At 43.8% G+C, this 15,578-nt stretch overlaps 1 protein-coding gene across 5 annotated transcripts in view; it reads left to right on the plus strand.

Moving 5' to 3' along the window:
• LOC137528935 (uncharacterized) overlaps positions 1-15,578 on the plus strand; it is a 324,022-nt gene that overhangs the window by 94,739 nt on the left and 213,705 nt on the right. For all 5 annotated transcript variants that reach the window (XM_068250717.1, XM_068250725.1, XM_068250723.1 and 2 more), the window contains exon 7: positions 5,990-6,086. The gene's annotated coding sequence lies outside the window, so the exon portion shown is untranslated. The remainder of the gene's footprint in view (positions 1-5,989; positions 6,087-15,578) is intronic.

Consider the following 15,578-nt stretch of genomic DNA (forward strand, 5'->3'; position numbering starts at 1 on the left):
CTCTCACTTCATTTTCCCTTTAATGCGAGTTACCATAGCAGTACTCACATTACCCATGTAGTGTGGGTCATGCTAATTGCGCAGTGCACAGTACTCTGCTGATAGTATCGGTAAGATTATAGCAAGTTCGAGCATTTGCCCCAGTGTCACTTTTCTGGCTTTGAGCTGATCACCACATTTAAAAAAACAGATCCCTCAGGCTGCGGACATACTTGTCGTTCAGTTTTTCTGTGCACGTTTTTCTGCATGAATTTTCTGCATACCATGGGCTTGATTCACTAAACCGTGATAACTCAAATATCACACGTTATCAAAGATATCACATGTTATCAAAGTTATCACTTGTTATCAAAGTTATCACTTGTTATCAAAGTTAACATGCCTTATCAGAGTAGCATAGCCAGTGCTACGAACCTGCAGGGGCTCAGGGCAGGACAAGTGCTATTGCCAATTAGCAGGCATAAGTTCGTAGCGCTTGCTATGCTACTCTGATAAGGCGTGTTAACTTTGCTAATGTGTGATAACTTTGATAATGTGATATCTTTGATAAGGTGTGATATTTGAGTTATCACGGTTTAGTGAATCAAGCCCATGGTATGCAGAAAATTCATGCAGAAAAACGATAATGTGTGATAACTTTTGATAAGGTGTGATAACTTTGATAAGGTGTGATATTTGTCTCATCACGGTTTAGCGAATCAAGCCCCATGTGTGTTTGTATGCAGAAAACCACGCTTGTTTTTTCACAGCAGCTAATATAATTGATAGAGTAAAACTGAAACTGCCAAAATGTGCAGAATTATCCTGTAGGATGTCCGTTTTTTTCTGCATGCGAAAAACCAGCCCATTGATTAACACAAGTTCTGTGCAGAAAATGTGCAGGAGAACAGTCAAGTGTGTCCCCTGCCATCACAGCCAGATTTCAGGAAAGCCCACAAAGGCCATGGCCTACCAGGATGCAAGGTGCGGACTGGCACACTCAGGCAGTCAAGCTGCCAAACATGTCAACTGCAGCAGTCGGGCAAGTGTCTGGGACTCAAGGGATGAAGGAGCAGCAAACGTGGGCAGCTTATTGACTGGGACCTGACATGTCACTCATCATCACCGTTGGTCCAACTCCACCCTCCAGCCAGCTCCAACCTATCAGAGCAGAAAGCATTGATTGGGCCCATGGAATAAAAAATATAATCATTCCACTCATTTCAGATGTAATCATCGACAAAAGAGATTGATAAAACAATTAACAAAGTAGTAGTTTGTAGTCGATTGGCACCATCAACACTGTCCAATCGAATCCACTGGAGGGTTGATTGTTCTGTAAAATGGCATCATTAATAAGCATCTTTAAATACATTGATTACTGGGACCAATAAAAGTACCGTATGTGTGTGGTAGGGCATTCGCTGTTTGCCGGGGGGCGGCTCGTGATACTGGGCTTGGGCGGTAAATAGTACAAATCCGGCCCTGCCTGCCGTACTCCCAGCCTACTGTCACTGGGTCACTAAAGGCCTCTTAGGCCCGGTTCACACTTGCGGTTTAGTAAAAACCGCACCGGATGTCCGGACCGCACCGTATCCGGACCGGACCTGATCCGTACGGTTCCTATCCGGATCCGGTCCGTTTGCATCCGGTTTCCGTGCGGTGTGAACACGGTTGCGGTCCGGATCCGGTTTCTTAAGGAGATAACATCCTTTTAATTACCTGGGGTCTGGGAGGTCAGCAGAAGGGTCTGGGGTCATTGTTGGAGACAGGTGGACGTGTGGAGACCATCCGTGGATACAGAGACTGCAGTTGGGACCATGGATCCAGGCATTTACTCGTAAACCTGGGAATTCTCTTTGTTGTTACTCGTAAACCTGGGAATTCTCTCTGTTGTTCGCCTCCTTCAGCAGACATGTTGCTGGCAAAAAGAGCTCCAGCATGAAATCGCTGCTGGCCCACTCTTCGCTGGGCCCATGTGGTCCCCATCCAAAATGCATAGGAAGTGGGGTAGAACGTCCGGTTTTTGTAGCCAGTGTGTTGTGCGCTCTCCGGCTCTCATTGCTTTGTATTGGCCGGATGGTGCAGTCCGGCTCCGCTCCGGATACGGCTGCCGGTGGAGCCGGACCAAAAAATAGCGCATGTTGGAACGGACGCCGGAGTCCGGATCCGGCCCGGCTCCGGTCCGGCAGAACGGACGCATGTGAACGGACGCATAGGCTTTCATTGCCATGCCGTGCGTCCGTTCCGTCCGTTCTGAAAGCGGTCCGGCTCCGGCACGGCGATTCCGGACGGCCACCGCTAATGTGAACCGGGCCTTAGAGAATCTGGTTTAAGCAAGACTTTAATCCAGGGAGGTGTATTTGGCCTGGTAATAATGCATGTAATCTTTATAGACTTTTTTGAAAAGCAATATTTTTATATCTACAGTAATCTATCAACTCATCATAATTTTCTGCAAAGCCAATGCATGTAATCAACAGACTTTATATTCAGGAGTTCAGAGAAGCCTTGGCTTTCTGGTATTGGGCAGAACACTATTGTAAGTGGGGGTCAGGCGGCAGGTCCGGCACAGAGATACGACTCACACTGCACAGCTTATTTACACAACAGGAAATTAAAGCAGACCTGAAAAATAAATCCATGCTGCTGAAGCGGCTTATGACTAAGGATACACTTTGGAGCTGATATAATGCTACTCTTGATTGGCACTTTAGCAGGAGTTGCTTGTTGCTCACTGACTCTGATTTGCATTAGCAGGTGCTGCCTGGAGATATACAGGCATTGCCTGGCACTAACAAGTGCTTTCAGGAGGTGCTGACTGGTATTGTGCAGGCATTGCGAGGAATTGGCAGGTGGTGGGCAGTGACTAGCACTTTTATCAGGCTCTGACTGATGTGTTCAGCAGGCCCTGACTGCAGTAAAAACAGCGCAGGAGATTTGGGCGCAGCCGGCGCCACCATAGGCCGTAATAGAAATTACGGCTATAGCATCGCTCATTGAATGATTTGGGCGCCGTCAGAAGACAGAACCCAAATTACTATAAAAACACTGTAACACGGCCGCCAGCAATAGCTGGAAGCCAAATTACACCTTATCCTCACTATCCATGGCTGCCTGGAGCGGGAGTAGTAATTAACGCCGCCGGGAGTAGTGCAAGAGCAGGGTAAGCCATTTACCGGCTTTACTCTGCGCTCAAATCTCCCTGCGGCCGATTCATATGTACTCCTGACTGGCACCTTACAGATGTTGCCTGGCATTGACAGATAGTTTTGGGGCTTTAAGCAGGCGATGAGTGGCACTAACTTATGATTACTCTTGGTTTCAGAAGTGGCAGGCATTTGGCAGGCATTTTCCATTGAGTCCTAGCTCTTTTTGCTTAGCCTTTTATCATTGTCATTATTATTTTTTATATATATAGCGCCAGCATCTTCCATAGAGCTGTACATAGTATAAAAAAATAGTGGGGAGCATAGATACATGAGAGGTGTAAAACTCTGTACAATCAGGACATCCAGGAATACAAATACATGCATAGTTGAGGTGTGGTTTAAGAGGTCACCAATACTGGTGCATGTTCATATGAGAGGTCCCTGCCCTTGCAAGCTTACAATCGAAGGCCACAAAGGGTTGTCAAGTTTGACCAAGGTGCTGGACCAAAATAGGAGTGAGTGCAATGTGCTTTGCGCGCCGTGGCAAAAAATGGGTGTGGCCACGACATGTGGGTGGATCTAACTGTAACAGCTTCCCTGGTGGTCTAATCATTTTCCCTCACCGTTTGCCCACAATATACCCTCACATATGTAGCCACCATTTGCCCACCCCCACAATATGCCCACACAAATCAGTAATCATTTGCCCACACATATGCAGCCACCATTTGCCCACCCCCACAATATGCCCACACAAATCAGTAATCATTTGCCCACACATATGCAGCCACCATTTGCCCACCCCATAATATGCCCACACAATGCAGACAAAATTTGCACAGAGATATTTAGCAGATATGTAGATTCCATTTGCACATTTAAATGAAGCCACCGGCCACCACACAATATGCCCTTACAATTAGCCAAAATGTTCATGAGCTTCCAGCTACATGGCCTTCAGCGGAGCACACTTCAAGTACCCACGGCTCAGGATGGATCAAATTCTCCAAATCGATCCAGCACAGCTCTTTTATCAGAAATTACTTTATTTGGATCATAAAAAACATACAGTTATAGCTGTATAGCCACTATGCAGTTATAACTGTGTGTTTTTTATGAGCCAAATAAAGTAATTTCTGATAAAAGAGCTGTGCTGGATTGTTTTGGAGAAACTGCTTGATATACCCAGAAGGTACACGGGTGGATCCCCTGCATCGCTGGAGTGCGGTCTCCTATACATTTTTGGTTGCAGGACGGATCAGAGACTGCAGCTCTGTACAAATCTCCACGCATTGAAAGAGCTCCGGCTCACCACGTAATGATGTGACCTGAGGAAAGAGCCTATGGAGTTTGGCTGGTGTGCGATACTATTTTGTGACCACCTTCAGAAGTGTATCCCTCACTGCTGCTGTTTTAGTTGCTGACTTCGGGTGCCTATATACCTTGTGCCACTGACTCAAGTCCATCTCCATTTGTATTTCAGATTCCCAGTCTAGCATGCTTTTGGTCTTGGATTTATCTAAGTACCCTAAAAGAGTATACAAACAAGAAATTGTACCCAACGGTAGCCAAGTAGCCAATTGTTCTGAAAAGTAGAGACTTTCAAACAATGGAAATAGTCAATTGTTCATAAATGCCAGACTAAACAGGTGGCTTTTCAGTTTGGACTTAAAGAGACTGTGAAGTCTCTTTTTTACCTGCTTTTCTCATAAAATCCTCTTCAGCATGATTGCCCCACTTGAATCGCCGCATCCCAATGGCAGATGGGTGATTTATTACAGGGAAATAGCCCTGCAAAGCTCCCAGGGCTTTACTTCCTTGAAGAGGCAGAGCTTTACGCTGTAGCTCTGCCTCCTCCGCAGTCAATCTCTGCTGATTGCCGCTTCTCCCCGCCCCTTTCAATCTTCTTTTACTGAGAGGAGCAGGGAGGAGGCAGAGATCCACTGAAATTGATTGCAGAGAGGCAGAGCTACAGCTGAAAGCTCTGCCTTTCCAGGGCAGCACAATCTGCGACCGCAAAGTTTTAGAACTTTGCAGGTCGTTTTCACTGTAATACTGTAAATCACCCATCTGCCGTGGGGATGCAGCGATTCAAGTGGGGCAATCATGCTGAAGAGGTTTTTATGAGAAAAGCAGGTAAAAAATGAGACTTCAGAATCTCTTTAAATGCTTCCAGGGATGGAGATGTCCTGATTGGGTGTGGCAGGAAGTTCCAGAGTGTAGGGGCAGCATGACAAGGCTCTGTTTCCAAGGTTTTGAGGTAGACCCTGGGGGTGACCAAATTATAAGATCATTTTGATATAAGATTTTGGGGAGTATGATGCAGTTGCAACAAGTCCTTTAGGTATACAGGGCCCAGATCATGCAAGGATGTCAATAAGCCATTCTTAAACAGTATTCACCATTTTATCAGTAGCTGCTGGAGTGAACAAAAGGTTGGTGTTGTGTGGCAATGGCAGGGTTGGCTTGTTAAAGGGATACTGTAGGGGGTCAGGGAAAAAATGAGTTGAACTTACCCGGGGCTTCTAATGTTCCCCCACAGACATCCTGTGTTGGCGCAGCCACTCACCGATGCTCCGGCCCTGCCTCCGGTTCACTTCTGGAATTTCAGACTTTAAAGTCTGAAAACCACTGCGCCTGCGTTGCCGGGCGTGCAGGCGCAGTGGTTTTCTGACTTTAAAGTCAGAAATTCCAGAAGTGAACTGGAGGCGGGGCCGGAGCATCGGTGAGTGGCTGCGCCAACACATGATGTCTGCAGGGGACCATTAGAAGCCCCGGCTAAGTTCAGCTCATTTTCCCCCGACGCCCCTACAGTATCCCTTTAACAGCCTTGCAGCAGCATTTTGTTCTAATTGCAGGTGATGCAGGTCTTTGGAAGGACTGTATAGAGAACATTGCAGTAGTCCAACCTTGATGTGATGAAGACATGAACTAGGGTTGGAAGATCCATTGGAGGTATGGTATGAGGTGTTTTATTTTTACAATGTACTTTGTGTGAAAGAAGGAATGTGTCACAACAGCTGAGATTTAATTCCTGAAGTTTAACCACGGGCTTATCCTCCCTGGCGGTAACCCCGACCTACACTCGGGGTAGACGTGGCAGAGGAATACATGGCCCCGGGAGGAATTTTTTGAATAAAACTTTGTTGTAAACCTTGTAGCTAGCACTAGGGGACACGGGTAGCTAGCCTAATGCTAGCTACAAAGTTTACAACAAGTTTTATTAAAAAAATTACTTCCGCGGACACAACCACTAAAACTGCGTACCTCCAGGGAGGTTAAACCCCTCTAAAGACCAGACCATTTTTCACAAATTGGGCCACTGCAGCTTTAAGGCCATTCTGCAGGGCCACACAACTCAGCACCCAAGTGATCCCCCCCCCTTTTTTTTGCCCACCAACAGAGCTTTCTGTTGGTGGGCTATGATCGCTCTGAGGATGTTTATTTTTTTAAACGAATGTTTATATGTTTATTTTTGTAATAAAATCTTGTATTTTTTCAAAAATTTTGATATTCCTTTATAGGTGGAATTTTTTATGTTCAATAGTTTTTATTGATTTTACAACAAGTAGTAAAGACAGTAAATCTTAAAGCGCAATTCCATAACAAAACAGAAAATACAAACAAGTACAAAGTACCGTATGTTTTGACTGTACAAAAATGCTTATAAATGCATTTAAAACATACAAAACAGTAGAAATTATTATTATTAGGCATGAGATCAGCATTCGTATTACATTAACCCAAAAAAAGAACAGCTCAATAGGGAACAGCCATTACATTTAAGAATTTTATAACGGAACTTGAGAGAACAGCACCTACCCATTAACTGGACCAAACATGGTTGAGTAGGGATATTCTCTTATGAATACTACTTGTATAGGTGGAATGTTTAAGGAAGAAGCATCCAAGCTGACAAAAGTAGGGGAAAGGGTTAAAATGTGTCATGGATCTATGTGAACACAAGCAGAGTCATATTAGATAATTATCCCTTTTTCTTGGTTTTATGCTGCTAACAGGATTCTATTTAATATGTAATTTTATTGCAATATATTTATAAATGGCAATGTATCAATGTTTCAAATAAATGCTAATGCTTTTATATGGTTTGGGTGGTTGTAATTTTTTGTTCATAAATATGAAGTTATTTTTGAATTTGAACTTAAAAATTGCTAGCATCCATTTTCTAGTGATTTAATGTGGCAATGCATCTCTCTGTAGAAATAGCTTTGTCGCCCTTCAGGAGTTGATCACTATTCAGGCCTATAGAGCCACAAAGGAGCTTACAGCCTCTGGCTATTACAAACCTTCCATTCAGGGACTTGCCCTTCAGCTCAACTCCGGCCCATCTGTTTAAGTCGCTGCTTTCAAAGGGGGCACAGGTTATTCTCCCACCATCTCATTGGCCAGCCGGGTACCATGATGTTTTCAGCACCGTGTGACCCGGACTAGCCAACTGGGAGCCAGCACAGAGACCTAGCAGCAGAATTGCACATCACAGAAAGACATTGGTCTTGTATAAATAGGACAGCATTTCTTTTTGTGATTTTTGCAAAGCTTGGTGAGGTATAAAGAAGTGATCTGTAGCCCTTTATAAATGGGCTCCGTTGTGATTGTGAGTATTCCTAATCACAACTCCAGGCATGCCAGCCATAGTTTGTACAATATAAAACAGCCTTTCTCAACCTTTTTTACCTGGGAGACTGGAAGAACTCTTCTGAAAATGTTACCCACCACCCACATTGCATACATTAGTAACAGCTTTGGCCTCTGTGGAGTATATTCACTAAACTGCGGTGATGAGAATAACGTATGTAAATTCTTATGCACGACGAGCAGAGCCTAAATAAAGTGCAATGCAAATCGCTGCACGTTATTCTCATTACCACAGTTCAGTGAATATACCCCTATTTCTCCTGTGATAACTTTTCTTCCTGTGTCCCCCCAATGTAGCAACTTTGGTCCTTGTGTCCCTAAATATAGCAACTTAGGTCACTGTGTCCCCAATATAACAACTTTGGCCCCCAATATTACAATTTAGGTCCCTGTGTCCCCCAGTGTAACAACTTTGGTCCCTGTGTCCCCCAATATAACAGATTTGGTCCCTGTGTCCGCAATATAACAACTTTGGCCCCCAATATTACAATTTAGGTACCTGTGCCCCCCAGTGTAAGAACTTTGGTCCCTGTGTCCCCCAATATATAGCAACTTTGATCCCTGTATCTCCCAATATAACGGATTTGGTCCCTGTGTCCCCAATATAACAGTTTTGGTCACTGTGTCCCCCAGTATAGCAACTTATGTCCCTGTGTCCTTTAATATAACCACTTTGGTTCCTTCATATCTCAATATAACCACTTTGGTTCCTGCATCCTTCAATATAGCAAATTAGTGTCCTCCGGTGTAACAACTTTGGTCCCTGTGTCCCCAGTGTAAAAACTTAGTCTTAGTCTGTTCCCTTAGTCTTCCAATATAACCACTTTGTTCCCAGTGTCCTCCAATATAAGAACTTTGGTCCATTTCCCCTAATATGACAAGTTAGGCCGCTGTGTTCAATAGTGCCAGTATTTGTATAAGGATAAAAACACCATACCTAACTAGACTAAATCTGGAAGCATCATGATAATCATCAAGGACCTTCTCCGGCATTCACTTAGTCAAAGTATGTCATTTTTAATGTCCTCACATTTGCTGCTGCAATGATTCCTGGGCAACGGCAGAGGAACTACACTCAGCTGTGAGCTGAGCAGTTAGAACGAGTCATACATACTGTAGCTACTGTCAGCTCTAGGAAAACACCAGGGCCCATATGCAATTCACTTTTTCTCCTCAGTTTTCACCTAGAAGATAGTTTTTCATCTTCTCTTTAAAGTAACTTTTCAGCATTTTGCAATTGAAAAAGTACTAAATAGTAGTTTATTATGTACTATCAAAATCATTTTGAGTCTTTTCTTGCTTGCTAAGAGTTTAAAAGGCATTTTATTGATGAGGTGTGAAAATATCACCTAGGAAAAAACTCAGAAGAAAAAGTTAATTGCATGTGGGCCCAGGAGTGCCACAGGCTGCAGCACACCACTGAGGTAAGCACTACATTTTGTACTCTGGCTGGGAAAGTTTATTACACCAAACAGCCAGGAAAACAAGGTTAAAACAAAAATAAAGATATATCTAGTGACCAGATGTGTTCAACTAAAGGGAAGGCCACAGACTGTCAAAAAGGACAAAAATGACCATGGCTACCGTACGTGACACATAGGGGATGTTTCACAAAGCTTTGTTTCACCTATTTTTACCCTATGTTTAAGAAAAAACCACAAAAAAACAAATACGGTAATATAATTAAGGTAAGAAAAATAATATTGAAATGAAGTTAATTAGGAACGACTTTTGAGTGATTTTTTTGTACTAATAAATGTGCTGAAAGGTTATTTTTAATTAATTAGGTGAAAAATCAGTCATTTATGAGAAGTTTTGTGGATTGACTCCATAGTGGTTACAATTTAGAGAACTTTAGTTCTCCATTTGACAACTTGAGTGCGACTTTTCTGTTTCTTTCGAAATTTACATTTTTACAAAAACGTATTAGCTATCACTTTTTTAGACTATCAACCGCTAACTGCTGTATTTTGCGCTGTCGGGACTTGGGCGGAACTAGAATAGTAAAAAAGTGTTATTATTTATAGCGCCAACCTCTTCCATAGCGCTGTACACAGTACAAAACAAATAGTGGCGAGCAGAAATACACAAGACGTTCAAAACCCCGTAGAATCGGGATATCCAGCAATACAAATAAATACTGAGGCTTCAATTTACATAGGGTTGTTTAATTTAAAAAATCAGGTCGGTAAAATACCGCATTCAGTATTTTAAATGTCTTTTTTCCGAATTCACAAGGATTTTCACAGGAGCGGTAGAAGTTTAATTTACCGAAAAATGTTGCTTCAATTCATTAAGCCCTGTTTGGTATGTAGAAGTCTGTGTCCTGTGACAGAGAGGAAAATGCTTCCAGTATCACTCTAGATGTGCTTACATGCCACTAGGGACCACTCTTCTCTGTATCACTATATAGATCTGCACATCTAAAGTGATGCAGAAAAGCCTCTTTAAATGTCGTCTCCTCCCGCTCTGTCACTGTAATATCCCACCCGTAAGTGCATCGGATCAAATGGGGTGAGAAGCAGGAGGGGGAGTCTCTTCCTATTGGCTCTCTTCTTTCTATTTATTGCTGTCTGTCAAAGCTATTGCATGCTATTTGCTACTTTCTGACAGATCAGTACTTCTTTACCTATTTTTTTGGTACTGTTTTAATTGCAAAGTGATGAAAACTTATTTTAAACAGCAGATAAAAAATGATCTCCTAGGAGAAAATGTAGGAGAAAAAGTGAATTAATGAAGGCCCTTTGTTGCTTGAGGTGTGATTGGTGAGATTCCCTCACTTCCTTTCACTTGAAGGGATGGTGTATGAAGGTCTAGTGATGCAGCACCCATTGACACAAAGCTTGCAAGTGGGCATGTTTGGATCAGCAGAGGTGGTCCTGGCTGAACCAGGATTGGGGCGCAATGTGTGGAGTAAGAAGTTAGTATCATTGGGGTGCTGACTAAAGCTTTTTGTTGTCTGGAGTTGTTCTGTAAGAAATGTAAGTCCATATCCATTTACTCTTTATTTTATCAGTGTTCGCACATTACCCTTGAGTAAAGCCTTGCACACACGTTTCATCTAGCATGTCTCTGGGTCTTTAGACAGCGGCCTCTTGGGTCATGATTCTCTGCTCTGCAGCCCCCCCCCCCCCCCTTCAGTTTCTACATGGTTAAGCAAGGCTAGATTTATAATTTTCCCACCCATAGGTCAACTTTCATGTGTAGCAGTCCCCCTCCCATTCCATGTGCACAGCCCCCTCTTCCATGTATGACATATACACAGCAGCCCCTCTCTTTCATGTACAGCTCACTTGAGCTGCAGCTCACCTCTGCCATGTATTGCTCCTCATTTGCATACTCTATTCCATTTGTAGCCTCTTCTTCCATATGTTGCAACCCCTGTTCCATGTGAAGCTGCCCCCTGGGCAGCAGGCCTGGGCCTTTGTGGCCTCTCCAGGAATCCTGCTTTCTCCAGGGCGCAGTGAGCTCTCAGTATTATAGTAGCAGTCAGGTTAGACTTTTGGTCTAGTACTTCCGACTATAATACAAGTTGGTGGAATAGTCATAGTTGCACTTCTCAGCAACTTTCACATGTCAGTTCGTACTGCAGCTGCGTGCAAGAGATTATATTATACTTGCACAACTGCTCATTTGCTCAGCTTTCAGCACCCAACATGTTCTGATGTGACCCAGATGAAGGGCTGCAAACCTTTCCCACCTAACAGCTAATCGTTTTTGTACAGAGTCCAGTCCAGGTTTGCTAGATCCCTCATGTTCCCCCCGTGGCCTCTGTTCGTGTACATGCACTTTAATAATTCAGCTCCTGTGAGTTTATCAGCAGCACTCTGGATTTGAGCTGTAGTTCCATAGGCAAGTTTTTCTCCACGCCGTTGGAATGCAGACGGTAACAGTTCTTGTCGTGCTGCTGATAATGACCTTGACTTTTATCTGCTTTATGTCTTCCTCCTGAATTTTGTATAGCGGCTGCACAGCTGATATGGAGCTTTGGGTAATAACTCATTCCTGCCTTCTGTCTGAAAAATATAATATACCCACTGCCCTGCTGATAACAACCTTTACATAACAACACATTCATAATGCCCTCCTTGCTGAATGTACCATACCGGGTGCACTACTCAGACAGCCCGCAGCCTGTTTTCTGTATGTATGTGTAATTATAATGTAACACCTGAACTCGCTGTAGTGACATATGTAGGTTAGTAATGTTTCTTATAGGGTAACTACCTATGCATAATAAAAAGGAGCGCTCTCTGGTGCATGAACTTTTTAATTCGCTTCTATCAACAATACAAAATTGCACTTACAAGATTAAAAGTGAAGTAAAAACTCATCACAATGACGCGCAAAGCGGGCAGGGACGGTGGCCGTTTTGACTCAACTTTATTTGTCCCTGCCCGCTTTGCGCGTCATTGCGGTTACTAGGATACAGGTCGCGTATTTACATGCGCCCTTTGCGCCATTGCGTTATCTGATGAAGGCATAGAATGCCGAAACGCGTCATGATGCAATAGGTGCACCACAGCACTTGCTCCGTTGTTCTCCGATCCGCCGAAGCTCTGTTCCTGTTGGAGATCGAAGCTTTTACTTAACTTTTAATCTTGTAATTTCAATTTTGTATTGTTGATAAGAGCAAATTAAAAAGTGAATGCATCAGAGAGCGCTCCTTTTCTTTTTATTTTGTTAGAACACTTGCTCATTTCCTAGGAGTTTTTACAAAGGGCGCAGCACGATCTGGAGGCAGAACTCGTTCCTGTGAGGATTTTGTCTGGTCGAGCGCAGTGTGCGGTTTTGGAGTTCTTGTGTATCAACTACCTATGCATGTTAGTATATTTATCTGCTTGAAGCTCCCTACCTAGGATGTCCTAAAACATCAGCTTTGTGACACTACAGTTTATTCTTGGCGATACATTCATTATTATTTAGTATTTATATAGCCCTGACATATTCCGCAGCGCTGTACAGAGTATATTGTCTTGTCACATAGCTGTTCCTCAGAAGAGCTCACAATCCAGTCCCTATCATAGTCATATGTCTATGTATGTATCGTGTATGTATTGTAGTTTAGAACCAGTGTAGGGGGAAGTCAATTAACTAATCTGTATGTTCTTTGGGATGTGGGAGGAAACCGGGATGTCTAGAGGAAACCCGCACAGAGAGAACATGCAGATTCCGTGCAGATAGTGCCCCGGCTGGAATTTGATCCAGGGACCCAGCGCTGCAAGGCGAGAGTGCTATCCACTATGCCGCTGTGCTGTATCATCTTCTGTGGACCCAAAGGAGCTAGGAAGTCAGATCAGGTCATTTGGGTGACAAGATCGGCAGTCGTCATCAACGCCAATGGTGAGCATTGGTAAACAAGCGCCCACCTGATGCAGTTACTAGTAGCAGACAAGCTGCTACATCTATTTTGTAGACTATCGGCTACAAATAGCAGTTGTTTGGGCTCTAGTGGTTAATGTTAGGTATTAGGAAGGGGTTTGTGTTGGCATTGGGGGGTGGGGTTAGAGTTATGCATTAAGTGGGGGAGGGGGGTGTAGTGTTAGGCACTAAGAAGGGAGGGTTAGTGCATTAGGTGGGGGTTTAGTGTTAGGCATTAGGAGAGGAGGGTTACTGCTAAGCATTCAGTGAAGGGGGTTAGTGTTAGGCACTAGGATTACAGTGTTAGTGTAAGGCTTTAGGTGAGGGGTTAGTGTTAGACACTTGGAGGTTAGGGTTAGTGTTAGGCACTAGTAGGAGAGAGTGTAGTGTTAGGCGCTAGGTGGTGGGGTAGTGTAAGGCACGAGGTGGAGAGGGTGAGTGTTAAGTGTTGGGGGGGGGGGGGGTTAGTGTTAGGCATACAGTGGTGGGGTAGTGTTAGGCACTAGGAGGGGAGGGTTAATGTTAGGCATTAGGTGGGGTGATAGTGAAAGATACTAGGAGGGGAGGGTTAGTGTTAGGCATTAGGTGGGAGCTTAGTGTTAGGCACTAGGAGGGGAAGGTTAATGTGAGAATAGGCACTGGGTAAGTGTATAGTAAAATGTCAGTAATGTAAATTACCAATATTTTTACTATCTGCAGCAACTGAAAGGCTATGCTGGTATTTGTTTTTTAGAGAGTGATTGCGGGGGCCCAACATAATATTTGCAATGCTCCTTAGCTACGCCTCTGAACTAAACATAGTAGTGAGTGGGGAAGGGAGACTCTAAGGCCGAGAACACACTTGAGCGCTTTCAGGAGGGATTTAATATTTCTAGGAATTTCTGGTGATTCTAAAATTTGCCTTGGCAATTAAGATGGATGGAGGTGAGCCCACTGGAGCGATTGCGATTTGACGTGCACCATTTAGCTAGTGATCGCGGTTCAATGTTAAGTATAGGATCGTTGCAGAATTGCTTTACAATCGCTAAACATAACAATTTCAGATTGATTTTGCAGCTTTTGCTCTACCCAGAAACCACCAGCTTACCCAAAATCCCTTGCAGAACTTCAAAGCTGCAAATCACTAATTGCAATCGCTAGCACTGAAATAAAATGGCTACAAAAAAAAACAAACTGTGGAAATCGCAGCTGCTGAAATTGCTTTACAAAACGGGAGCAAAAACTGTGGGCAATTGCAACTGAGATTGGCGATCTGTAGAGGTTCCAGGCCTCAGACACAACAGTGTGAGGAGCAGGAACTACCAGTGGGCTTGTGACCAGTGAGTGCTATGGACTTTTTTGGGGGGTTCTGGAGAAGGGGGGGGGGGTACAGTTACATTAAAGTTCAGTACTCACCAAAAGAGGAATCAGGAATCTATGGCGATGCCGATGTGACAGACGAGCAGAGCCCTGATCCAATCGCCTACTTTGGGAACAGGCAACGAGCGCAAACGAGACTTCAAACGATCGCGGTCATTAGCATGGAAATCCAAATCCAAAAAAGCTTTATTGGCAGGACCAAATACATTTAGCATTGCCAAAGCAAAACAATCTGAAACAAGCAGAAATCTATGGGGCTCGGAATGATAGTCTGTGACGATCTTGATTGCCGCAGGCCACTAAACATCATTTAACTAACTTAAGTTTAACGATGTTGCACAATGTTACACGATATCATGCAAACAGATAATTTGTCGTGAAAGAAATCGCCGGTTGCAGGAAAAATCACTGCAAAAATTGCATCATGGGTACGGGCCTTTAGTTATGTAAGTGCACTTATCCTGTGTAGCACATCTGTATTTCTTCAGGTACCATGCATTATCCACAGCTCTGCTGCAGGGGCAAACAAAACATGACATTTCACTGGTTAGAACGTTTCCTCTGGGAACCTACAGCAAGAATACTGTATAGAGGGGAATGAGTTGTTGTTTAGGCGTCTGACACGAGCAGCTTTGTACATAGGGCTACACCCAGCGAGACAGACAGCAGTCTCTCACTTTACAATCATAATCCACCCGTAATGGAAACACTTGGGCATTTCTGGTAAACAACTGTTTGTGGTCACCGACAGACGCCAGATTTTCTTCCCAAACACTGAAATGACAAGAAGTGAGTGAGGGCCATGAACTTCCTCTTTCTGACGCATGGGAACCTCTGATGTGGAAAGTCATGCGCTGGGTTGCTTCGTCTGTGATCATGAAGGGACAGCCAGTTATACATATTCCATGTATGGCTTCATTCCTAGTGTGCCACTGTCATGTATTGTGTTATCTTAGAACATTCAGCTAACCGTCTAGTCTCTCGCTATAACTGCTTCCTTCCATAGGCTTTTCTTTACGAAATCTTCACATGCTGTGATTTGATCTCCCGGATCTTCTATATCTGGCGGAT

Source organism: Hyperolius riggenbachi, chromosome 8 (assembly GCF_040937935.1).
Source record: "Hyperolius riggenbachi isolate aHypRig1 chromosome 8, aHypRig1.pri, whole genome shotgun sequence".
Classification (NCBI taxonomy): Eukaryota; Metazoa; Chordata; class Amphibia; order Anura; family Hyperoliidae; genus Hyperolius; species Hyperolius riggenbachi.